Genomic DNA, 25,635 nt, shown 5'->3' on the forward strand with positions numbered 1-25,635 from the left:
TGAATACAGAATTCAGTTTTCCAAAGTTGTTGGGTTGAAAATGGCTGGGTGGAAGGAGGCGGTCAGGAGGAGCCCAGTGGCCCAGTAGTGCCAAGTCTTTCTTGCATGCAAGAGGTCCCAGGTTCAGTCCCCAGCACCTCCAGTTCAAGGGCCTCTGGGTAGGAGTGCTGGCAAAGACCTCTGGAGAAACTCTGCCAGCCAGAAGAGGCAAAGCTGGGCTAGACCAAGAGTTTGACTCCATAGTAGGCGGTTTTATGTTTGTGCTGTTTCATAACATCCTGGGCATCACAGATGCATTGGGTCCAGAAGACAGTATATGCGAAATGGAAAAACAGGGTGAGGCCACCCCCAGCATGCATGCTGAACAATAATATGCCACATCAGCTTGCTTGGCATGCAGGACCAGTTCTCTGTCCAAGCGACTAAGGGGAGCCCCCAAGCTGATAGTGCTGTGGGGGCTAGCGACTTTGGGAAAGGTCACAGGTGTAGTCAAGGGCAAACTGGGAGGCAAAGAAGGCCTGCTCCCCAGCCCCCAACAGAGGGGGAGGGGAGCAGGAAGAGAAACCACCCTGATGCCGTGAGATGGAAAGAATCAGGTTGCGGCAACTTCTGCCCAGCTCACACCCACCTGCGTCATACAGAGTGGAGGTTGCTTGCTTGAGGCCGCCGATGGCAGCCGCGGCTCCTGCCACCTTGTGCAGGGGCACCCAAGGTCAGGGCAGCACTGGAAGGGTGGTGGCTGTGGCCCCGCAGGCCATTGTTGCACTGGGATTTTCCCCAGTGGCCTTAATAGCCAATATTCCCTGGGTATGGTTTATGCCTGGCATTGCCCTTCTGGACTTGTGCAGGCGTCAGCTAGGTTGAAGGTGAGCTCCGAAGCTGCTGATGGTGCACCTGGGGCTTGCTTACTGTCTGGCCAATCCCCCCCTTCCTTTGTCAGCACACCAACATTATCACAGACAGTTGTTGCTCCCCTACTCTACCCCAGTGGTGGTGGAAAGTGCCCTCAAGTCAAAGTTGACTTATGGCAACCCCTGGTGGGGTTTCCATGGCAAGAGACTAAGAGAGGTGGTTTGCCATTGCCTTCCTCAGCCACCCTGGTCTTCGTTGGAGGTCTCCCATCCAATTATTAACCAAGGCCGACCCTGCTTAGCTTCTGAGATCTGAGGCAATCAGGCTCACCTGGGCTATCCACTGTCACTTGCCCCTGTGCTTAAATAATCTATTTAGGATCCTCGGCATTCAACTCAAGGAGTTTAGGGTTCTCTGAGCTCATCTGAAGGAGGGTCCAATCAGGGCCTGCAGCACATAGAATTCCAGAAGCAAATGAAGGGTGAGGTTCTCTGAGCATGTTCGAAGAGGGGTTTGTTTCACTCGTCCAGCAGGCAAGATATATCTGTGCTCAGGAAGAACATCCAAGCAAGAGGGATTTGAAGGAAGAGAATGGGAGAGAGGCAACTCCATAGAGCTGCAGATGCAAAAAACAGAAAGAAGAGCGTGCACAGACTCCTTTTTCTGCACCACTGGGTGTGTATGTGGGGGGACAGCATTTCATTTCGTAACCAGAATGCCGTTCTCTTCCCACTGATAGCAAGTGGGTGCCTTTCGAGAAAGCTGACCTGCCCCCTTCCAGTCTACACTAAATAAAAAAACACCCCCCCTTGCTTTGGAGCCAGTCTAACGGTTTCTGGATGGATGGAGTCGTCTGTTTGGAGGGGCAGAGAGGCGGGGCAAGATGGGGTGGGGCAATCTCATACCTTCCATGTTACTTCATTCATTCCTGCCTTCATTTAGAATGATGTTTATTTCTTGGGAAGCCTTTGGCACGGGCACAAGTTCCTTTCGCACAGCAAGCAAGCGAGACGGCAGCCAAGCGGTGGGGAGCCGTCCCCACCAGCAGGAATGCTGCTCCATCCACAATACTGGTCAGCAGGGACAAGCCAGAGGGTGCACCTGCCAGCAATGGGCCCTTTCGCTGCCTGTCGCCCCCCCCCCCACAAGAAAGGAGTCCGTGCACAGGAAAGTCGGGTCAGAACATGGGAAAGCGGAGAGGGTGCCAGGCCAGAAATGTAAGGGGGGAAAAACAAAACAACTGAGAAAGCTGCAGCGTCTGGAAGATGCTAAATCTGGTCTGCTCCCCAGGACTGGGGAACAGGGCTTTGGCCACGTGGGTAGCTGAACTAGTGCAGGGAAAGCCATGCTGTGTTGGGAACATTCTTCAAGGGTCTCCAGGCATGTGTTCAGTTTCAGGACTCAGGTTCCCAACATTCTCATAGCTCAGACAGCATAAGAATTTAGGAGTCACTACTGCTCCTGTTTCAGCCTAAGTACAAATCCAGACTAGAAGGAAACAAGCCCGGAGCAGTGACTCTAGCAGAGAAGCAACAGGCAGCCTCCTCTGAAGACACATGTTAATGTCTCTGCACTGCAACTTGGGACAATTATTCACCCACAATGGGGACCGATTAGGAGAAGGCATAGCCAGAGAACTATGTGGTGATGCATCTAGAGATACAACAGGCAACATCTTCTAAGGGCAGTGGGTTCTGCTGCAAAAGCTCAGATCACCACTACTGGGCTGATTCCAGATGACTAACCTGAAGGCGCTGCATGCCACCATGTTCCAGATCGCAACGGGGAAAATGTGAAATATCGTGTCTTCTCACGCAAGTTTGGCGCGACGTCGTGTTTTCCCCGTCGCGATCCGGAACATGGCGGCATGCAGCGCCTTCAAGTTAGTCGTCTGGAATCGGCCCTGATGTAGTGAAGTACCAGAATTATTCATTCCCAAATAAGACTGAATGGAACGTGACCAGGGCAGAACAATAAATCATGCAGAGATGCAACAGGTAGCCTCCTCCGTGGATGGTCACACTGGGTTTACACAAACCTTTAATTACTTAAGATGGGTAGCTGTGTTCGTCTGTCTGTAACAGTAGAAAAGAGCAAGAGTCCAGTAGTACCTATAAGACTAACAACATTTGTGGTAGGGTATGAGTTTTTGTGAGTCCCAGCTCACAGCTCATTTCTTCAGCTCACACCCTACCACAAATTTTGTTCGTCTTATAGGTGCTACCAGACACTTGTTCTTTTCAACTTTAATTACTTAGTGTATTGCTTGTGGCACAACTGTGTGCCATTTTGGCTTAATTCGAGCCACCTTTCCTTGCGACAAAGTGCATGCACACATTGCCACGTTCACGCAGATGGATTTGTATAAATGAGCGTTGAGCAGTTTTGTGGCTAAGAGGGAAAGCCGGGAAGACCCCAGGTGATATCTCCCTGCCGCAAGCTCAGTAAATGGACATCTGCCAGGCACTGTTCTCGGCTTCATCACGGGGCTCATACTAGCAACCCTAACTTACAATGTTGTTGGGAAAGATGGCCAAGTAAATATATGCACATCCGGTTCCAGAGAAGGGATGCAGATAAAAGCTGAGCTAGTAGCTGCTGCTACACATCACAGGACTGCTTGAGGCTGCTTTCACAGGGGGGTTGAAAAAAACACACACCTGCCATGGTGCCAGTATCAAGCAATATGGGACTGGGCCAGAACACTGTCCAGACATACCATCCTTGAGCTGCTTACTGCTATGGCCTCCCCACCCTGCCTGCTGCCCTTCCCCACTTTATCCAACACGTTGTATGGATGCAGTACTTCCTCCCCCTTCCAGTTTGGAAACCACCCTTTTCCTTTCCCAGCTGAACTGTGCTGCATAGCCACAGCATGGGTCGACTGGGTAAAGAAAAAAAGCCCTTTAAAGGGTCGGGGGGGGGGGGTAAAGAGCATGGGTCCGCCATTTTGAAGGCATAGCTTAGCTCGGTTCCCATCTCAGAGCCACCCAGGGCTTTTTTTCAGCAGGAACGGGATGGAACGGAGTTCCGGCACCTCTTGAAAATGGTCACATGGCTGGTGACCCTGCCCCCTGATCTCCAGACAGAGGGGAGCTTAGATTGCCCTCTGCGCCGTGGTGCAGAGGGCGATCTAAACTCTCCTCTGTCTGGAGATCAGGAAGCGGGGCCACCGGCTATGTGACCATTTTCACCGAGGTCAATTTAAACTTTAAAAAACTCCCCCCTTGTTCCAGCTGACCCAAAGTGACATCATTGTGCGGCCCTGAGTTCCAGCACCGAGTTCCACCACCTCTTTTCCCAGAAAAAAGCCCTCCCTTGCACTGAATCAAAGGACGTTTTTCTGTGATTCAGTTTAAAGAGGGAAAGCCCTGGGAGGCCAACAAATTATAACAACAACATTCGGTTTCTATACCGCCCTTCAGGACGACTTAACGCCCACTCAGAGCGTTTTACAAAGTATGTCATTATTATCCCCACAACAAAACACCCTGTGAGGTGGGTGAGGCTGAGAGAGCTCCGAGAGAGCTGTGACTGATCCAAGGTCACCCCGCTGGCTTGAAGTGGAGGAGTGAGGAATCAAACCCAGTTGTCCAGATCAGAGTTCCGCGCTCTTAACCACTACACCAAACTTGTCCTCAGAACAAGTGCAACCTCATAGGGATGCTCCCTTTTAAAATGGGGGCTTTTCCCATTGCATGGGGGGAAATCCCCAAGAAGAAGCGCTACCCGAGTCTGTCCTCAGCAGAGCCTCACAGTTCTTACAGCCGTGAGCCTTGCCTAAGTCCGAACTTTGGCTGCAGCCTGTGGCCTACAGAAAGCAGGTGGGTGTCTGGAGGACGAGCCCATGTCCCCCCCCCCCCCCGCCCGCCCGACTGGGCCAGGTTCCCACTTGGCCGGGATCTACTGTGTCATCCGAAAGCTGGCCAAGCCTTTGCTCTGAGTCACCCTCGTGTTTTGTCTGCCTGAATCCAACCCTCCTGGATTCAATTAGGATCCGTCTGTCCACACCGATTCGTTCGTTGCAAGAAGGGACAAGCCAGTATCTCTGCTCTTGCCTTTCTCGTATATTTGATCGGCTGTTTCCTTCTGGAGTGGGGAGTGGGGAGAGGAACAGCACTTGCTGCTGTCGCTCTGAATTGGTTTTAATTATCTTAACTGCACACCCTGCAAATATCAGTCGAGGATTGGCCCTAATCAGTGACACAACCGCTTGTTTAGAAATCTCGAGGGCTAGAAGAGTCAGTCCTGGAAAGGAAGCCTGGACAGGAAACAACCAGTTCCTTCAACTGGCCCTCTCCAGACCATTTTCTCTGCCCCTGCTTTCACAGATGTCCCCTGCCCTTTCTCCGCTGCATACACAGGGGATTTTGGCATGCCAGTTCTGACTAGAGAGAATCTTTGCAATATCATAAGGAGCAGCAACCAAATGTCTGTTATGTGGGCCCACAGGACAGAAGGACCTTTGGATAACAAGAGGTGCTCCAGGTTGCCTGGAAGTTGCATGAGCCCAGAGCCCTTTGTCATTCCACCTGCTTGTGTTCTAGTTGCATTAACTCAGTGGTGAGAGAAAATCTTTCTGTCCATGGCCAAAAGCACCCTGTTGATGACTGCTGATATCCAGGGGTTGGGAGCCCTAGACCTGCACTTACCGGCTCTGATGGGCCACCTGATTGGTCAGCACTGGCAGCCCTGCCCTCCCCAGGACCCAAGCCCCAACCAGAAAGTGCAGAAGGAGAGATGGGAGGGCAACTTCTCGGTTGCTCCCAGAGCCAGCTGTGCCTGCTGCTCAGCCCAGTAAGGATGCAGGGCTCTGAAGCGGAGGGTGTTTCCTGGACCCCCTTAGGCCTGTGCCAGTCTGGGGAGCAGACAAGGCACTGGTGCAGGCCAGGCCAAAGAGGAGGTGACCACACTGGAGGGCCAATCCTGCCTGTTTCTCACACCCCTCATCTTGGGGCATTAGATGAGCCCAGGGCTACCCTACCTCCAGCGGCTTCTTTAAAAGAGAGGCCCCAGTTGAGCCAGAGCAGATGGGCTGGGCCTCTCTGCCGCAGCTGGGGAAAACGTGCTAGACAGGAGAGAGAGGGTAGTGGGTGAGACTGAACTCCTTCCCTCCAGCAACTGAGGCATCCCCAAAGGCTCGTCCCTAAAGGATGCTAGAGGGTGGGGCAGCCCCTGGCTCTGACCCAAAGGTTGGATCCTGGCAGCTGATTCACATGCTTGTGAACCTAGCACTGGCTGAGCCCCAACTAGAGTTGCCAGCTCTGCAGCGGCACACTCATCCCAAGTTTTGGGGGATGGAGTTTGGGGATGGGGTGATGTCACAAATGCTATGATGTCACTTCCGAGTTATCCTCCATCACAGAATGAGGTTTGGCTTGAAACCACCTAACATTTTCTGGAGCTTCTCAACATCTTGTGATTCGGCCATCCCATACGGCAGCCATTTTGTTGTGGCATCTATTCCCTGTTCTTCAGATTCCCAAACTATTGTCAGCTTCAACAGGATTGGGGACCCCGCTGTAGATATTGCTATTAGTCCAGAGCTATCAACCTATTCTAGACTGTCAGAACTCAGATCTCAGAGCCACGCTGGAGTCTTAGGGGAATGCACAAGCCTCTTGTATAAACCATGGAAGTTTCACCTTCTGCCTTTGGACGACCTTCAAAGCAGGCCCTTTTGCTCATTACAATTCAGCTCAGGGGCTCTTCTCCAGGCCTAGATTCAGGTATACTTGGCTCTGATGGCTTCCTCCATTGTTGCAAAGGGATGTGCCCCCCTTCTCTCTCTCCTTTTCAACATTTTTCTCTGTCCCCAGGCTTGGTAATGTGGCACATCCAAGAAGATCCAAGAAGGATCCCGCAATTCCATAACTTCAAAGCTAGCTGGGCACCAAGGATTCTGCTTAGATTCCACCCCCAGCACTGCATGGCCCAGAGAAGCCTCAGAGAGAGAACTGACAGTGCCAAAGGCAATGAACATCACCTCGCCTCTGCAAGTCAAGTCCAGAATCCGTTTCACGCCCTTCCCTCCCCAGGTTTGCATTTCAGGCTTTGTCGAGCTCTTCCCTCAGAGCGTAATTCAAACCGGCAAGCTCCATTTTGGAACCTGCATGGAATGCCACAGGACGTGTAAAGTGATAACAGAGCTTCATTTGTGGAATGAAAACGTGCCAGGTCTGGAAGTTGCATACCCCGTGAAAGCTCGTCTGTCCTTAAAGCCAGACATATGGGAGAAGAGGAGGAAGGGAGAGGCCGCATCTCAGTGCTAGAGCACCTGCTTTGCATAAGAAGGTTTCAGGTTTAGTCTCTGGCAAACCCTCCAGATAAAATACTTGCAGGTGTTGGGACAGGCTCTTCACCCATCAAAGGAGACCATTGTTAGAAGCAGCTTTTTCTTGGGAGTGGCCATGGCTCAGTAGTCAAGCACTTGATTTGCATGCAGAAGCTCGCAGGTTCAATCCTAGGTTTTCCCAACAATCAGTGTTAGCTGACCCTGGGGAGCCATGACCAGGCAGAGAGGCCTAGGTAGACCAAGGGTACATGGCTGCTTCATATGAGAACACCCACAAAGTCTTTCATCTGCTGGATTGCTGTTTTGTTCAGCTTTGCTCATGGTTCAGATAGCGCACATTTTGTCATAAGAACATAAGAGAAGCCAGGTTGGATCAGGCCAATGGCCCATCCAGTCCAACACTCTGTGTCACACAGTGGCCAAAAAACCAGGTGTCCTCAGGAGGTCTGCCAGTGGGGAAGGGACACTAGAAGCCCCCCCACTGATTGCCCCCCCAAACACCAAGAATACAGAGCATCACTGCCCTAGACAGAGAGTTCCATCTATACCTTGTGGCTAATAGCCGCTGATGGACCTCTGCTCCATATGTTTATTCAGTCCCCTCTTGAAGCTGTCTGTGCTTGAAGCTGCCACCACCTCCTGTGGCAGTGAATTCCATGTGTTAATCATTCTTTGGGTGAAGAAGTACTTCCTTAAAGACAGACATATGGGAGAAAAGGAGGAAGGGAGAGGCTGCATCTCAGTGCTAGAGCACCTACTTTGCATAAGAAGGGCCCTTTCCACACTACATACCTGATTCCCGGACATCATGAAACATTGTGCAAAAAACGCGGAAGATAGCGTCTTCTCGCAAGAGTTTTGCGCGACGTCGCACAAAACTCTTGCGAGAAGATGCTATCTTCCGCATTTTTGTGCTACATTTTGCGATGTCCCGGAAGTGGGTATATAGTGTGAAAAGGGCCAAGGTTTCAGGTTTAGTCTCTGGCAAACCCTGTTCAGCTATGCAAAAACACCGTCTTGTACTATCAGATCGTCAGCTCCATCATCTTAATATTTTCTTGTTGTTAACTGGCAATGGTTCTCCAAGGCGGAGATCTTTCCCAAGTTGGGAATCCCAAACCTGTCCTTGGAGATTCCCAAAGTCTTGTGTGTGAAAAGCATGTGCTGCGCCACTGAACTATGGGTGTTTGGGCTATGCATAGGAACATGTATATTTTCTTTCTGAACAGACACCCTGACCATCAAGTCAGGTTGGAGGGAAAGTTCTCATTTTTGAAAGTCAAAGCCAAACCTGACTTTCTAAATTAAAATGGTCCCATCACAGCGGACAAGATACCCATAAAGTCTAAACTTAACGGTGCAATCCTATGGTGAGTTACTCCAGTCTAAGCCCATTGAAGTTCACTTCAAACATCACTGGCTGGTTCTATGTGGTGAGAATTCTTCATTCTGCATTCGTTCCCAGTCCAAAACCAGAGGCATTTGTATTGGCAATAGAGAATCTACTTGAGCGTTTTCTGTCACTTTCCTCTGTCGGCTACCATGGCCATTTCCACACAGCTTACCTTGTTCCGGAAAACAGTGAAATCTTGCACGAAATTGCTCAAGAAGACGCTGTTATCGCGGGAAATTGCGCAAGAAGACGCTGTTATCACGCGAGAAGACGCAATAACAGCATCTTCTCACGCGGTTTCGTGTGAGATTTCGGTAAGCCGTGTGGAAATGGCCCACGTCCCCTGTATTTCTTCCCCATCATGGCACTGGATGGCTTTAAAAAAAAAATCAGTAATTGCTATATTGCTGATGCATTATAATAATGCTACAGGAATTACTATTTCTTTTTAAAAAGTACTCCAGTGACATGGCAGGGAAAATGTCGACCGCAAGAGGTTGGCAGTAGGAAAATGGTGCCAATGCAGGTGAGACCTTTGAAAACGCGCACCTTCCCAACTAACTCATTGGACGGCATTCATTTTTTTAAAAAAATTCATAATAAAACAGAAAGAATGTGCCGAGCGCAGGGAAAAACTTGGATGTAGACCACTAGAGGATGACATTCCTGTTGGAAAGCAAAAACAGAGAAAAACAGCGACAATGAAGCAACTCCTGCTAGGGAAAAAACTTATTATAAGGGACAGTCGCCCACAGGATCTGGTATATGCCACGAGCCACATGTTCATCTGGCTACTTTTCAGAATCAGCGTTCTGTGTAGTGGTTCGAGCGTTGGACTTGGTTCGGGGAGAGCCAGGTTTGAATACCTTGACCCCAGGCATGGCGAGTCTCACCAGTTCTTGGAAGCTAAGCAGGGTTAGCCTTGGATAGTAATTGGTTGGGAGACCTCCAAGGAAGACCAGGGTTACAGAGGCAGACAATGGCAATCACCTCTGTTAGTCTCTTGCCATGAAACCTTCAGCAGGGGTCACCCTCAGTCAGCTATGACTTGATGGCACTTTCCATCACCTCCACCACCTCCTAACATTTATCACCACATCTCTGCCCAGATCAACCTCTTTGCTTCCTAACATTGCTGGTCCTGCAGAGGGCTAGATGACTTCCTGCTCAGTGAGACAGACCTTGGAGTGAAACCCATGCAAAGGAAAACTGAAGCAGGGCAGCAGATAGACCAGAAAATGCCATGTATGGCATTTTGAATTAGATGCAATATTTCTGTCATGCATATTTTAAAAAAGCAAAATATGGGTGGGGGAATTTATATTAGTCATATCTTCATTTACTGTGCTGATCGCCTCTCGCCCTTTATGACTGTCCTGTAACTACTATTCTTTTTTCAAGCTTTAGATTGCATCCACTTTGGGGGCAGAAACTTGCTTTTTTTAATGAAAGCACCAAGCACACTGATAGTACGTTGTACAAACTAATAATATTAAAATCATACTTTTGGGGTGCAGAAGGAGTACAGGAAAGAGCCGTACAAAGCACTTAAGCTGGAATTAGCAACATGACGTCCAGCTATCTGAAGCTCACACGTCTCTTAAGGACTTAGAAATTTGATCGGTGCACAGATATATATGGGTCAGTACAACTTTCCTGTCTCCCCTTCTTCCCCATTCACCTTGGCGTGTCCACAGACCCCCTTTCCCAAAGGCTTGGGTCTCGGTGCCAAATGGCTCTGCTATGTGGTAAGATGTAAAGCATTTTAATCAAATATTCTCCTTTGCCTTGCTTGCTTTCCCAGGCTAGATTCCTAGAAGACAGGAATTTATGGTATAATCCCACTCCAGCCGCACTGAGAGCCAGCCAAGGTCAACACCGTAAGACAGGCAACTGCTGCCAAAGGGAGAGAACAGCTCGCTCCGCGACAGCAGAGGGCAAAGGAGGGGAGGGGGAGATAGAACAAGAGGACCTGGAAATTGGACAAAACAAAAACACACCACTTGGAAAGAAAAAGACAGACAGAAAGGAAAACAGAAAAACAAGGACCTCACCCCGTCAGCTCAACTCCGCCCTGTATTTTCTGACCCCTGTGCTTGTTCCCAGGATGTGCCCTGATGAAGCCGAGGGCCAGGTCTGCCACAGCATATGCTTTAACTAGGGAGATACAGCCCACCACCATCTCCAATTCTGGAGACATTTCACTAGTCTCACCGAATTTATTTTGACTGCGAATTTTCAGCTGAGCAGGAACCTCCCAAATCCCCTTTCAGATTAAGCTGTAGGCGAAATTTCAGTGGTCCTGTTTGAAGAGATATATAAAGGCTGCATTTGTGCTTGCTGGTTTAATGGCTTGACATGCTATAAAGTTTGTACACACCTGACCAGACACAACTGTGTGTTCAATTGTCACTGGAAGATCGGGGGGGGGGGTTGTTTACTGTTGTTTTCTTTTAAAGGCAATGTGAACTGTCCTTCTGGAGTAAACTACTTCTGACCACCTGGGCCTAAAGAATGGGCTAGAGTTGCCTTTTCCAAAGGATTCATCTTACCTCCTGCAGTGCAAGGCAATATAAGATAGTGTCATCTTTTCTTCTCAGCATAGGACCAAACAACAAAAGGAACAACTGGTGTCTATGACCAGGATGAGCCACAAAGAGGTGAGGGACTTTAGTGTTACAATTCATGCAGAGGTTTGAAACAGAGCCAGTGTGGGATTCTGAGTAGCATATTGGCCTGATAAAGAGAAGACCAGGGTTAGAATTCCTGCTTTGTGCTGAAACTTATTAGGTGGCTGAGAGCGGAACTACAAGTGACAAAAGGCACAGGTTGGACACTTGTCAGCTTCCCTCAAGTTTTGATGGGAAATGTAGGCAGCTTGGCGGAATGTTGGACAAGTGACAGTTGAAAAGTCCATTGGACAGTAGTCAGAGAGCCAAGCTGCAAGACCAGGATGCCTACATTCCCCATCAAAACTTGAGGGAAGCTGACAAGTGTCCAATCTGTGCCTTTTGTCACTTGTAGTTCCACTCTCAGTCACTATTTCATAAATCTAACTACCTGACAGATGTGTAAAATAAGATACTCCCAAAGGCAGAGATCAGGGATCAGAAAGCATGGTTGGATTTAGATTTATAAGAAACTGGAGATGGTTTGAGGAAAAACCCATCCCGTATACAAGATATGAGATTTTTCTATCTAATTTCATCCATTAGCTGCTGTTTCCCCTGCATTTTCCCCCCACTGTGCCACCAGAGAGATTCCTGAGAGCTTTCTTAACAAAAATCAGTAACTGAGTTATAGCACTATAGCAATAGTAGTCAAAACGCCCTCTGATGGCACAATTGAAGAAAGAGAGGCCTTGAGGGGCTGACAAAAGGAAAATGGCACTGATGTTGAGGTAACCTTTAAAAACAAGTATCTTCCTTTCCAGGGCCCTTTTCAACTACTTACTTGCTTCCGGAACATCACGAAATGTAGCGCAAAAACCGCGGACGATAGCGTCTTCTTGCGAGAGTTTCGCGCGACATCGCGCAAAACTCGCGCGATGTCGCGCAAAACTCTTGCGAGAAGACGCTATCTTCTGCATTATTTGCGCTATATTTCACGATGTTCCGGAAGCAAGAAAGTAGTGTGAAAAGGGCCCTGGAGGTGTTCTAATGCACTTTGACTGTATTCTTTCATAAAAGATTGTGGTAAACCAGGTTTAAGAAAGAGTGCGCAGAAAATGGAGAAAACCTGGAAACTGGACAATTAGAAGATGTCATTGCACGGATGCCCTCCAAACAGGACTCCATCTTGGAAGCAAAGACAAAGATAAATGTCCGTGTGAGAGCGAGCAAGAGGTGAAGGAGCACGTGTTCTGGCAAAACAAGTGTAAATCAACAATACCAGGAGCATATTGCTTAGAAAAAAAGAACTTCCTTAAATACATGAGAAGCAGAAAACCAGCCAAAGTGTTGGTGGGGTCCTTAGATGACAAGGATTGCTAAGGGAAAATGGGGAAAGTGTAGAAAAAATGAATGGATTCTTTGTGTCAGCTTTTGCTTCAGAACATGTGGAACAGTTACCCACATGGGAGCTGGTTGTTTCAGGAAGGGTACACAAAGAATGGAGTCAAGAAAATTAAAAATTAAGGGGTCTACATGGCATACAATCATGAACCCTTCAGGAACTCAGATGTGAAAGGGTTGATCTCCCAACAGTGATATGAAAATTAGCACTAAAAAGGTGTCCCTTGTAGGGGATTGAGACATAAGAAGAGCCCCGCTGGATCAGATAAGCAGTCCATCTAGTTCAGCCTCTTGTTTCATACAGTTGCCCTTATAGGGCCAAGCTACAAGTGACGAATGACACAGGCTGGACACTTGTCAGCTTCCCTCAAGTTTTGGTGGGAAATGTAGGCGTCCTGGTCTTGCAGCTTGGCTCTCCAACTGCTGTCCAATGGACTTTTCAACTGTCACTTGCCCCAACATTCCACCAAGCTGCCTACATTTCCCATCAAAACTTGAGGGAAGCTGACAAGTGTCCAACCTGTGTCATTTGTCACTTGTAGTTTGGCCCATAGTGAATGTAACAGTGAACTTGTAAAAAGGGTCCAGAAGAGAGATGGAAAATTACAGGCCACTTAGCCCAAGTAAATTGACAGAAACTGATGGAGGAATCAACCCTAAGTTAAGATCCTAAGGCTGCTTTTCTGGGAGTAAGCCCACTGAATAATGAAGACCTTTCCAAGTAGACCAACTTTGGATTGCCCTAGAATGAAGAAGAGTCAGCACAGCTTCTGTAAAGGAAAATCCTGTCTCACTAATCTTTTTGGAGTTCTCTGAGAGGTTTTAAAAACTTGTAGACAAGGCTGAGCCAATAGACATTATACATGTGGAGTTCCAAGAAGCTTTTGACAAGGTCCCTCACCAAAAGCTCCTGAGTAAATTTAGCAGTCATGGGATAAGAAGATGAGTGTTCTTGTGGATTAGAAACTGATTAAACGGCAGGAAGCAGGGAGTAGGAGTAAATTGACAGTTCTCGCAACAGAGAGCAGTGGGATTCCACAGGGATCAGGGTTGGAGCCGGTGCTATTTGATTTGTTCATAAATTATCTAGAAATTGGGGATGAGCAGCAAAGCATCCAAGTTTGCAGATGACACCAAATTATTCAGGACGGAGAGAATCAGTGCGGATTGTGAAGCGCTCCAAAGGCACCTCTCCAAACTCAGTGAGTGGGAGAAAACATGGCAAGCGAGGTTCAACGTAAGTGTAAAATGATACACACTGGAGTGAAAAATCCTAATTTTAAACATATGCTGATGGGGTCCGAAGTGGTGACATCTGATCAGGAAAGAGAGTTTGGGGTCGAGGTAGATAATTCAACGCAAATGTCAAATAAATGTGTGGCAGAGACGAAAAGGGAAAATACTATGCTACAGACTGAAAACCAAACGGCCAATATCGTAATGTCCTTGTATAGATCTGTGGGACAGGTGTCTTTGTGAATACTTCTGAGCCGTTTCCAGACGGCTTACCTGCACCCAGGACGTCGCGCCATGTTTCGGATCGTGCTGGGGAAAACGCGAAATATCGCGCAAAATTCGAGCAAGAAAATGCGATATTTCGCGTTTCCCCCGGCACGATCCGAAACGTGGCGTGACGTCCCGGGTGCAGGTAAGCCGTCTGGAAACGGCCCTGGTTGCCGTATCTCAAAAAAGGATATGGTGATTCTAGAAAAAGTGCTGAAAAGGGCAACCAAAGCAGGATTGGAGCATCTTCCCTACAAGGAAAGGCTAAGAAGTTTGGGCCTTTTTAATTTAGAGAAAATATGACTAAAGGAGGGGGAAGGGTACAAGATAGAGGTTTGTACTATTTTGTGTGGGGTGGAGAATATGGATAGAAAGAATTTTTCTCTCCCTCTACCGTAGTACTTGAATTCATAAGTACTCAAGGAAGTTGATGAGCAATAGATTTAAGACAGACCAAAGGAAAGACTTCTTTACTCAATAAGGAATTTAAAAAATTGTGGAATTCAATGCCAGTGGATGTAGTGGTGGTCATGATCACAGATGGCTTTAAAAGATTAGACAAATACATAGAGAATAAGTCCATCAATATCTATAGTGACCGAAGGGAACTTCCATGTTCAGAGAGAGCAAACCTCTGAATGTATACCAGTGATCCGGCGGAGGCAGCCTAGCGGAAGGCTTTGGCCTTTATGCCTTGTTTCTTGGCCCTCCAAGGCAACTGGCCACATGTGAAACACGAAGCTGGATGCTGGACCAGATGGAGCACTGATCTCAGCCCGCAGGCCTCTTTGATTCTTACATTCTTATGGTGGTGGTGCCATTGGTTTGCCCAGTTCTGTATCCCATCTCAGCAGCTGAAAGCTAGGCCGTTTTCACACTACTTACTTGCTTCCGAAACATCGCGAAACATAGCGCAAAAACTGCGGAAGATAACGTCTTCTCGCAAGAGTTTCGCACGACATCGTGCAAAACTCGCGCAACATCGCACAAAACTCTCACGAGAAGATGCTATCTTCTGCGGGTTTTGTGCTATGTTTCGCGATGTTCCGGAAGCAAGTAAGTAGTGTGAAAACGGCCCCTGTGGCTTAAATCTTGATTAGCACACTTATTTGATGGATTCCATCAAGGAGCTGAGGCACTGCCGCTGGGAATTCTTTTGGGACTCCAGCTTTAACCCCACCTTCCAAGGTCCATTCACCTGTTTGATATGTACTTATTTAAACCTTTTGTCTCTGTGATCCCAGAAACATGGAGTGGGTGACAATGGATTTTAAAGACACAAGCTGTTCCATTAAAAGTGTGTTTAAGGCCAATAGCCTCAATTCTTGCCAAAAACATGCAAACTTATACTGTTGTACCTTAACCCTAACTAGCCCAAGTTGCTGCTGCACAATTCTGACTTTGGGGCCTCGGTGACATTCCCACAGGAGTGAATTTTTCATGTTTCCTCAGCACAGATTAGACTCCTTAGGGCTTAGCTCTGGATCTCTGCTCCCAATGTACTGGAGCACACCAAGTAGCAAGGAATAACTGGTCTGAATATTCAAATTTTCAGTGCCAGGGAGTCCTTTTCTCTGAAAATCTCTGAGTGCATACCTTTTCAGTGCTTACCTACTGTCTCAGCAGCTGTTATGTGGCCCTTTAAAAACAACTGTTATCCTCTCCCTGAGGATAATGATTCTAACCAATCAGGGATCACATACCTAGACTGGTGACATCACAATGCCACACGGCCAATCAGCTTAGGATGCGGCTACATCATGACAATAGCACAAAGCCAATTCAGAGCGAAGGTGATGTTTTCTGAACAGGTGAGCACTTCTGCCCCTGTTTGCAACTCTCTCCCCACCCCAGAAACATCAATGAAAGGGAAGGGATGCTTTTTGCTCCCCCGTTCGCTCAGCTAAATTACAAAGTACCTCTGAGTATATATAGAGTGTCTTCTCCTTAGTGCAAAAGAATGCTCACCCCTCTCACCTGCAGTTACAGGGAAGGGTTCCTTCCCATTGCGTCTTCCAAGAAGCTGGAGCGCCTGGCCCCTCTTGTTTTAGAAACTGAATTCCACATGGAGGATTGAAGAAGAAATGCCTCACGTTTCAGTTCCTTCACTGACAGCTGCTTCCAAGCAGGAGATGTCGAATGAGGCCTGCTCCACCTCCGGAAGACAGCCCGCTGGCAGCAAAGCGGCTCTTTTCTTCAAGACACTCAAGGGCTCCCCGTGGCTTTTTGGAATGCCATTTCTCAAGCTCTCATTTCAAGGGTTCAGTCTGTACTTCTCTCAACTCCCCGCAACTCCAGAGCTTAATCAATACTACTTGGCTCTGGAACCTCCTAATTCCAAAGCTCCAGAAACGCAGTGGACCTCTAGTTGGCTGGGACTGGGGCATTGGAAAGTGCTCATGATGCCAATCCCAGATACTCGTCTTGAAAACTGGTGTCCTTTCAGGAACTAAGCTGTGCCCAGATCTTTGATCCCAGATGTGGCTGTCCTTTGGGGTTGTAGTTTAACTTGATGTTCCTCCATGTGTTTTACAATGATACATGGGAGACCTTCCTCCGAGCACTCCCATCATTTGAGAGTTAGCTAGAAGCATAGTCTTCTCCACCAGGGCTCTGTTTCTGGGGAACTTCCTACAAAACCATGTTTTGGGGGGAACACTTGACTTGCTTTCTTTCACAGGTGGGCCAAATAGGGTTGCCAACCTCCAGGTAATGGCTGGAGATCTCCTGGAATTACAAGTTATCTCCAGTCCATAGAGATCAATTCCCCTGGAGAAAATGGATGTTTTGTAAGGTGGACTCTATGGCATTATGTACTGCAAGGTCCTTGGCCTCCCCAGGCTCCACTCCCTAAATCTGGAGTCGGCAAGCCTAGGGCCAAGACATTGTTCCTCATGGTGCAAAATTACTAGTAAAGGAGTGGTTGCCCACAACACTTGTTTCCTGCAGTCTATATTAAAGGGCCTTTCCGGATTCTGTTGTTCAGTGGGCTTTGAGAGTATTACATTTTAAAGAAGATTTATATCTAATGAGTCCATGTTCCTTCTTCCTTGCTAATCTCAGATGATAGTAGGGTATACTTCTTATTAGGGATGCTGTTGAGTTTCACAAGCTTGCTGGTTGGGTTGATTTAAATATTGGCATTTCAATTTTGCTTCGCTCGTCTGAATCAAGTTCACCTCAAGTCTTTATTTTTAAGTCCTTATCGGTTTCTTCATGCTGATTCCCCGCCCCCCTCGTAAAATGTCTGCATATTTAAACTTTAGGTCAGAATCACATATTATGTGTAAAAATAACATCTATAGTAGGTACAAATTGTATAAAAAATGTATACAAATGCATCAAAGAAACTATTCAAACCAGAAACAAAAAATGGGCAGGCCATAGCCCTTCACAATAACAAAATATGAGAACAAATAACTGCAGGAGAACGTTTTTGTTTTGTTCACACTAATTCAAATAAGCTCCTCCACTGGAATTGATGCCTTTAGTTACATTTTGGCAGAGCGAATAACTGCTTTTTCAAGCCCTCCCCACCCTTTCCACCAGGGGCATTTAGGTGCCGTGCTGCTTTAATCCCAAAGTGTATCTTCATCAAAGCAGGAAAGGGCCGTTTCCACACTACTCACCTTCATTCGGAACACTGCAGAACATTGTAGAAAAAATGTGGAAGATAGCGTCTTCTCGCATGAGTTTTGCACGACTCATGCAAGAAGACGCTATCTTCCACTGTTCTGTGATAGGTCCTGCTTCTCGTGGCAGCCATTTTGTGGGGCAGCTATTCCCATAACTCAGATTTCCCAACCTGTCCACAAGCTGAAGAAGTTTGGGGACTCTTGCTCTCTCACCATTTCTTGCTCAAGGCAGCCAAAAGAAAATATTTGAGAGGAAGGCTTACCAAAGTCAGTGCTCAAACAGTAAGGAAAGGAGACATTCCTTGGGGGTGATCTTGCCTTATGGGCTCCCTGAAGCACAAGGGGCATAAGACATTCCTTTTTTTAAAAAAATGGCTTTTTGATGGCCAAGGTATTAAGGCTGCTCTTGAAGACAATCCAGGAATTGCAGCTGGCAGCCTATTTGTTATTGGGGGCTATCCAGCAGGACCATGTCACACCTATTCTGAGGTCCCTTCACTAGCCGCCGATTGGTTTCCGGATGTAACTCAAGGTGTTGGTGCTCACCGTTGAAGCTCTTCATGGCCCGGAGCCCACATACATGAAAGACTGACTCTCCGTGTTCCTGTGTGGCAACTTCATTCTTCCTATCAAGGTCTATAGTCAGTACCCCCCTTTTCTAAGGCCCACATGACAATAGAGAAGGTGTAGAATTTTCCAGTAGCTGCCTCTTGTTTCTGGAACAGCCTCCCAGAAAAGATCAGGGGGCTTCTGCCCTCCTGGGTTTTCCAGCTAGAATTATTCTGGACAGTTTGGGGGGGCAGCCTGAGCCTGCGTGAAGGGGGAATTTTCTCCTAGTGAGGACATGAGGTGTTTTTCAGTTGGCTTTTAAGGATGTTTTTATATATCTTATTTTAAAGTTTGTTTTCTCTCTTTCTCGCTTGTTGTTTCTCACCTTGCATCCTGTGATGCTCGGGAGAAAGGTGGGCATATAAATACCTTAAATAAAACATTAAAAAGATAACTTTTAGTGGTGGTAAGGGGTTAACATTTTCGTGTTTTTAATTCTTTCATCCCTAAAGAGCGCCTTTTAAAATTCTGCTGATAACCTTATCAACACTTTTGCCTGGATGTGGAACTTTGCAGCTCCAAGTTCAAGATAAAACTTGTGGAAAATATGGGTCAGTTGGACCCCATAGCTGCCCACCCATCCTTCAATGGGCCTTCCTCCCCCATACTGTCTCTGGGACCCTTGCCCAGGAGGGAGGGAGGGAAAGATGTGAATGGACTATGAGATCATCCCTTTCGTCTCTTCCCGGCTCTCAGCATCTCTGTTCCTTCCATTGTGATCCCCTGGGTTCTGTCTGGGCCAGGTTTCGGTGACTCAAGCGAAAGGATTCCCATCACATCCCCCAGGGATCGGCCTTCAGAATTTAATGAGGAGTGGAGCGTACAAGCCAGCAGAAAACTTCCTTCTGCTCAAGTCTCCATCTGTGGCATCCAAGTACGGTTGTTCTTCTGAAGACCCAATTCACGGAGTGTGCCTGCGATTCAGGCTTAAAACATGTCTGTGCCATTAACCTGCAGAGGCTGAAATGCTCGACTTTGCACTATGCAAGAAGACAACGACCAGTCTTTCTGATGCTCTGTGAGAGCTTCCCTTTACCTTTGTCGTCTTGTCAACGAGACGTCGTTCCTCATATAATACCTGGCATCTATGCAAGGCTGCTCATCTCTTCCTGGACTGCTTTGCTGGTCTGAAAGCTGAGAGTCTAACTATCTGTTATATTTTTCCAGGGTGTACCCATGGGTTGCATCACAGACATATTCTGGAGATTTCATATTTCCCAGGCGCATGGTGGCTTGGTTTGGATCAAGAAGACTATGGTGCATGGAGAGAAAGGGCTTAGACCTTCCCTCTGTGCCATTTTCTTGACCCAAAGAGCTACTATTTGCCGCACCAGGGCCTGCACATGTACTAATATGATTCCACAGGGCTGGGGTGGTAGCAGAAGAAACCTGAGCAAGGCTCCAAATGATCAATAGATATTGGGCACAGTGCAAATTGCCGCACAGGCTCATACTCATAACTTTCCAATTTAACCAGCGTTTTCATGAAATTCAGTAACACTTCTACCAGGGTTGCCAGCTTCAGGTTGGAAAATTCCTGGAGATTTAGGAATGGAGCCCAAAGAGGGTAGAGTTTGAGGATGGGAACGACTTCAGCAGGGTATAAAAACATACAGTCCACCCTCCAAAGCAGCCATTTTCTCCAGGGGAACTGATCTCTGTCATTTGGAGATTAGCTGTAATTCCAGATCTCCAGCCACCTCCTGGAGGCTCAACTAAACAGGTCTCTGAATCAGAACCAACTAGCTCAAGGAGACCCTCTCCAGGAGACCAAAAATAGTCCAAAAAATTAACAAATTTGATTATTTATATCAAAGTGCAAGTGCTCAAGTATAAAGTGATAAAGTACAATTATAAATGACAATAATTTACATTCATCAGGGTAATCATACCTTGAATGTAAATTATTGCTATTTATGAATGTAAATTATTGCTATTTATGATTGTACTTTATCACTTTACAGTGATAAAGTGCACTTGCACTTTAAAATAAATAATCAAATTTGTTATTTTATTTGGATTGTTTTTGGTCTCCCTGGGGGTGTCCCCTTGAGCTAGTTGGTACCACCTGGAGGCTGGCAACCCTAAATTCTACTTAGATTGGATGTGGAATCAAGTGCCATTCTAAGAGCTTATCTCAGATTATTTAATGCAGGAGTTACTGAGGAAAGAACTGCACTGGCTGCCCGCCTGTTTCTGGGTACAATTTAAAGTGCTGGTTCTTACTTTTAAAGCCCCTAAATGGCTTGGGTCCCAGGCAGGCCTTTTTTTTCAGCTGGAACGTGGTGGAATGGAGTTCAGGAACCTCTTGAAAATGGTCACATGGCTGGTGGCCCCACCCCCTGATCTCCAGACAGAGGGGAGTTTAGATTGCCCTCCGCGCCACGGCAATCTCAACTCCCCTCTGTCTGGAGATCAAAGGGTGGGGCCACCAGCCGTGTGACCATTTACTCCGAGGGCAACCCACTGAGTTCCACCACCTCTTTTCCCAGAAAAAAAGCCCTGGCCCCAGGTTTGTGAAGAACTGCCTCCCTCTATACTTCCCTTCGGTTAAGGTCCTTCTCACCAGCCCTGGTGTCTGTCTGCCAAAGTGAGGTGGGTGGGGTGACCACAGACAGGGCTTTTCCAGTGGTGGCACCACACTTGTAGAATGTCCTTCCCCTTGAGGTTCACCAGCACTTACCCTACTTTTTTAGCCCCCTGGCCAAAACATTTCTTCTCATCCATGCTTTTAATTAATGAGGTTTTTTAAAAATTGCTTTTACAGTCTGAGGCTAGATTGAGACCTTTTTTTAGAAGTCTCATTTTGTTACAAAATGTTTTTAGCTGTTTTTAATGCTGGGTTTTTAATAGTTTTTAATTTTAACGACTTGTTTACCGTTTTATGTTTTTATCGTGATTTACTTTGTAAGCCACCTCGAGCAGGTTCTCTAGAGAGGCAGCCTAGAAATTTCCTAAATAAACAAATAAACAAATGCTAGTTTTCTACTTTCAACAGCAAATACATTTTTAGATGTAATCCTCCTCCCCTTTGGTGGTTGGAATGAAATTTTCAAGGATTTCACACCTCACTCAAGGGAGCCTCTCTTCCAAATTTTACGCAGATGCACTGACATTTTAAACCTACCGATAAATGATAACAAAAAGTGCCTGCTTGATTCATGATGCATTCCACCCTCCCCAAAAGAGATTCTGCTTCCAGAGAGGAAGAGATGGAAAGTTAATTTCACATTATGTGCACACTGACAAAAAACATCTAAGGGGCATCCCAACACAAATAGGACAATTAGGGCCTGTACCAGAAAATAGAACAGAGTGCCTGCTTCTGTAGCACCCTTACGGGCCAGTATGCTGGGCCTGGTTTTTGCTGCAATGTTTCTTCTTGTGTCCAGCAACCAAACCTTAGAGAGGAACTTCTGGTCCTCTGAAGACCTTTAGCCCAACTCTGACCCCATGCTTTTGTGTTCATACCCTCCAGTCTGCTTAGGGCACGTCTGGGTCAATAGTAAAGCAAAAAGGTGTTGGGGCCACCCACCCGAGGAATGGCCCAGCAGACTGCGATAAGACGGGCATTTCACACCCTTCTGGGCCAAGAAAGGGAGTGGGTGGAGTGTCGGAAATCTAGAAGGTGCCAGTGAGGCAGAGAGAGGAATGTGACGGTGGTGAGTCAAAGGAGGAAATGGGGTCGGCGAGCCAGAGGAAACGCCACTTCCCCTGGATAAGATCACGAGGCCCAACTGGCACCAGGTACAGAAGGCCCCTCTTGGTCCTTGTGCCAGGAATCCACTGTGGTTGCGGATGTGAAGAAACACTCAGGATTATGACTGAGTCAGGAAAGAGACACCGGTTGCAACCAGGAGTCACAGCTCTTTCCCCACTTTGCTTGCATCTCTCTGCTTCTTCACCAGGCTAAATTTCAGTGAGAGAGAAAGAGAGAGAGAATTCTGCTGAGAAATCTGCCCGGAAGCAAACTCGTACCCGAGCAAGCACGCAGTTACTTCGACAAGTAGCAAAGGCAATATGCACATGCTCAAAAATACTTAGCTGTACAGTTGCCAGCCGCCAGTTCAGTTCTCCTGGAGAAAATGGCTGCTTTGGAGGGCAGACTGTATGGCGTTATACATTATAATAACCAATACACACAAGGTACAATCCAACAATCAAACGAGCTCTACATTGCTTTAAGAGAGCTGGTATGGTGTTGTGATTCAGAGTGTTGGACTGGGGTGGCCCAATCAAATTACCACTTTACATCACTGGGTGACTTTGGGTGGGTCTCTCTTTCTCTCTCTTAACCTACCTCACAGGATAGTTGTGAAAATAAAATGAAGGAAGGGAACTGCCCTAAATTTCCTGGAGGGACGATGACACAGTGATGTGTTGATTTGTATATTATATGTTGCATCTTTTAAAAAGGCAGGGGGGTCGGGTGTGAAAAAAGTTCTTTCATGTACCTCACCTTTATTTTCATAACATGAATCAGCTTTGATGATATTAAGAGATCATAATCCTTTCTCAGACATTGATCAACTGACAAATGTTTCATTATTCTTCTGCAGTTTTGTAATTTCTGAGCCTACTACAATTAAGTTCCGTATAAGAGCTGCTGTCTTCTTTTGAACAATGTTTCCCCCCCAAATAATTCAGGCGTATGGCAGTTCCTGCTCTCAAAGTTACACTTCTGCTTATAGTGTTCCTTAATTTCTGGATCGACATACACTTCCAAAAGACACGCATATATGTATCCTTCTGTAGAGAACATTTCCAACTTCTAAGTTCATCCTATAAATATTCTGAACATGTTGTTATGCCTGGCCTTCCTACTAGAACGTCAAACTTTTCTTCTGGAGTGTCTCAACTCAGCATCTAATTTAATTGTTCCAGCCTGATTTGCAGACGTTTCTGCCACATTCTGTTCTCACACAGCCACGTTCCTTGCAAGGGCAGTAGAAAGCCCCCACAGTAAAGGGAGCATCCAGAAAATGTTGTGGCCAATCTGGGTATGACTTGTCTGTAGGGTTGCCAGGCAGCCTCTTTAGTCCTGAATCAACAACGGAGGGGCACCATGGAGTAAACTATTCAGTAATACAAAGACCAACTGCGGATACAATTATATTTGTTCTTAAAGTGCACGTGCATTAAATATATTCCAAAACTATTTAATCTCCAATAATTACAATTACAATAATGATACTTAAAGTCCAGGGTGCCTCCAAAGCTTACAAGAGCATTAGCATACAAAAGCCAGAAAGCTGTACATTCAAAAGTCAAAATTACAATAATAACGTGTTCACATCCGAGAATCCCAATAACTATAACAATAAAGTCCACAAAAATGTTTCTTCTTTATAATGACCACTGGAACTTAGAGTCAAGGTAAATATTTGGATTATGATATCGTCTTGCTTGTTCTTTTGTAGGTGTGACTCCAACTGTTGGCGAATGCCGTCTCCCGGGCGGGAGAATCCACTAGAACTCGCAAGTCTCAGAAAGGGGGAGAGTTCACGGCCGCCTAGAACCACTCAATAGGAAGCTAGCAATTTTGATCCATCTTTTTCAAGAGTGTTCTACAAGCAGTTATCTCCAGCTCTAGTCTCTCAAAATGCTTATGATTTCTCTTAATCCAAATGGACACCCAGATACAGCAGGAATAAAAATGTGGGTAGAGGTGTGGGACAGTGGCATCATGTGATGTCACTACTAGTTGTACTCTGGAAGTGATGTCATAACTCTTTTGGAATTCCCCAGTCTCTATGGTAAAGACGATAGAGATCTGAGAAATTCCTAGAGGGATGTGATGATGTGGAACATTTCCCACCCCCAATTTTTGCCCCTGCTAGAATGAATAACAGAAGTGGGAACTGGGAGCTAGGGCCAGGGGATAACGGGCGATCTGGTAAACCTACCCATCTGGCTTTTATCTTTTTCTCCTTTACTCTGGAGAAAATAAAGCAACCTTGTTTTATTTGGTTTAAAATGTATTTTTTTATTTATTTTATTTATAATATGCCTTTCTCATTGAGACTCAAGGTGGATCACACAGTGTGAGTCAGTACAGACAATTCCAAAGACATTTCAATAAACAATATAACAGGGTATATAAATGCAAATCTGCAAAGCTTTAAAATGAACAGAATCTAATACAGAGTGGAAGAAACGCTAAACAGAGCATAAGCAATTCGAAGACTGACGTATTAAACAACATAGAAACCACCCAGTAGGATCATACTTACAGAAACAGACAGTACATAGAAGTAAAATCTATAGCCCCTATCCCTTTACTTATGCATCTCTTTGAGACCAGTTCTTTAAAGTACAGCCTTCCCATCTGAGTAAAAAGCCCTCTTGAATAATTCAGTTTTGCAACATTTGCAGAAAGCCAGGACAGTTGGAACTTTCCTGACCTCTCCTGGTAGGTCGTTCCATAGGGTGAGAGCAACCCCAGAGAACGCACGTGTACAGGCAGCTGTTGATTTTGCCCATGTGCAAGGTGGCACCTGCAGAAGGCCCTGTTCAGATGAGTGAAGCTGCTGTGGTAGAACATCAGGAGAGAGGTGGTCCCTGTAAATATGCTGGACCAAGGCCATAAAGAGCTTTGTATGTGAATTGAGCCCAGTAGTTGATAGGGAGCCAGTGGAGTGTCTGCAAAATGGGAGTAATATTCATGCTCCTCCCAGCTCCTGATAATAAATGTGCTAAGCATTCTGTGCCAACAGTCTCTGAGCTAATTCAGAGGGGAGACCTAGTCAAGTCTTGATGTTACCATGGCATGGATCCAGGTGGCCAGATTGGCCATGGCGAGGTACGGGGCCATCGTCCAGGCTAGACTGAGGTCGTAGGAAGCATTTTTTGCAGCTGCCTTAAGTTGCGTTTCTATCAGTAGCTAGGCTCTTAACTGAGTCTGCAAGGGTCAGGATGAACTCCATTGAAAGTGGAGAGTACAAAGTCTTCAAGATCTCTGCCTTCCCAATGAGCATCACTTCCATCTTGTCTGGGTTCAGTTTCAGTTTGCTTGCTTTTAGCCATTTGACCACAGCTTTTAGGCAGCGACCCAAGATCTCTGTGATGATTTGGATGGAGTGGTGCAGAGAGCCTTCAAGCCATAGCTGACTTACGGCGACCTCTGGTGGGGTTTTCCTGGCAAGACACTAACAGAGGTGGTTTGCTATTCCTGGTCTCTGCAACCCTGGTCTTCGCTGGAGGTCTCCCATCCAATTACTAACCAGGCCAACCCTGCTTAGCTTCTGCGATCTGACAAGATTAGGCTCACCTGGGCTATCCAGGTCAGGGTGGTGATTTGGATAGTGAGCTATAAACCTGGGTATCATCCCTATA

The 25,635-nt window shown here is 46.7% G+C and overlaps 1 long non-coding RNA gene across 1 annotated transcript; it reads left to right on the top strand.

Annotated features, from left to right (window-relative positions):
* The first annotated feature begins 10,220 nt into the window (after positions 1-10,220).
* Positions 10,221-24,021, top strand: LOC129344433 (uncharacterized). The gene is made up of 3 exons (XR_008598388.1): positions 10,221-10,288; positions 11,141-11,200; positions 23,721-24,021. It is a non-coding gene; the product is annotated as an uncharacterized LOC129344433 (long non-coding RNA).
* Positions 24,022-25,635: the final 1,614 nt, after the last annotated feature.

This window comes from Eublepharis macularius, chromosome 17 (genome assembly GCF_028583425.1).
Source record: "Eublepharis macularius isolate TG4126 chromosome 17, MPM_Emac_v1.0, whole genome shotgun sequence".
In the NCBI taxonomy this organism is placed as follows: domain Eukaryota; kingdom Metazoa; phylum Chordata; class Lepidosauria; order Squamata; family Eublepharidae; genus Eublepharis; species Eublepharis macularius.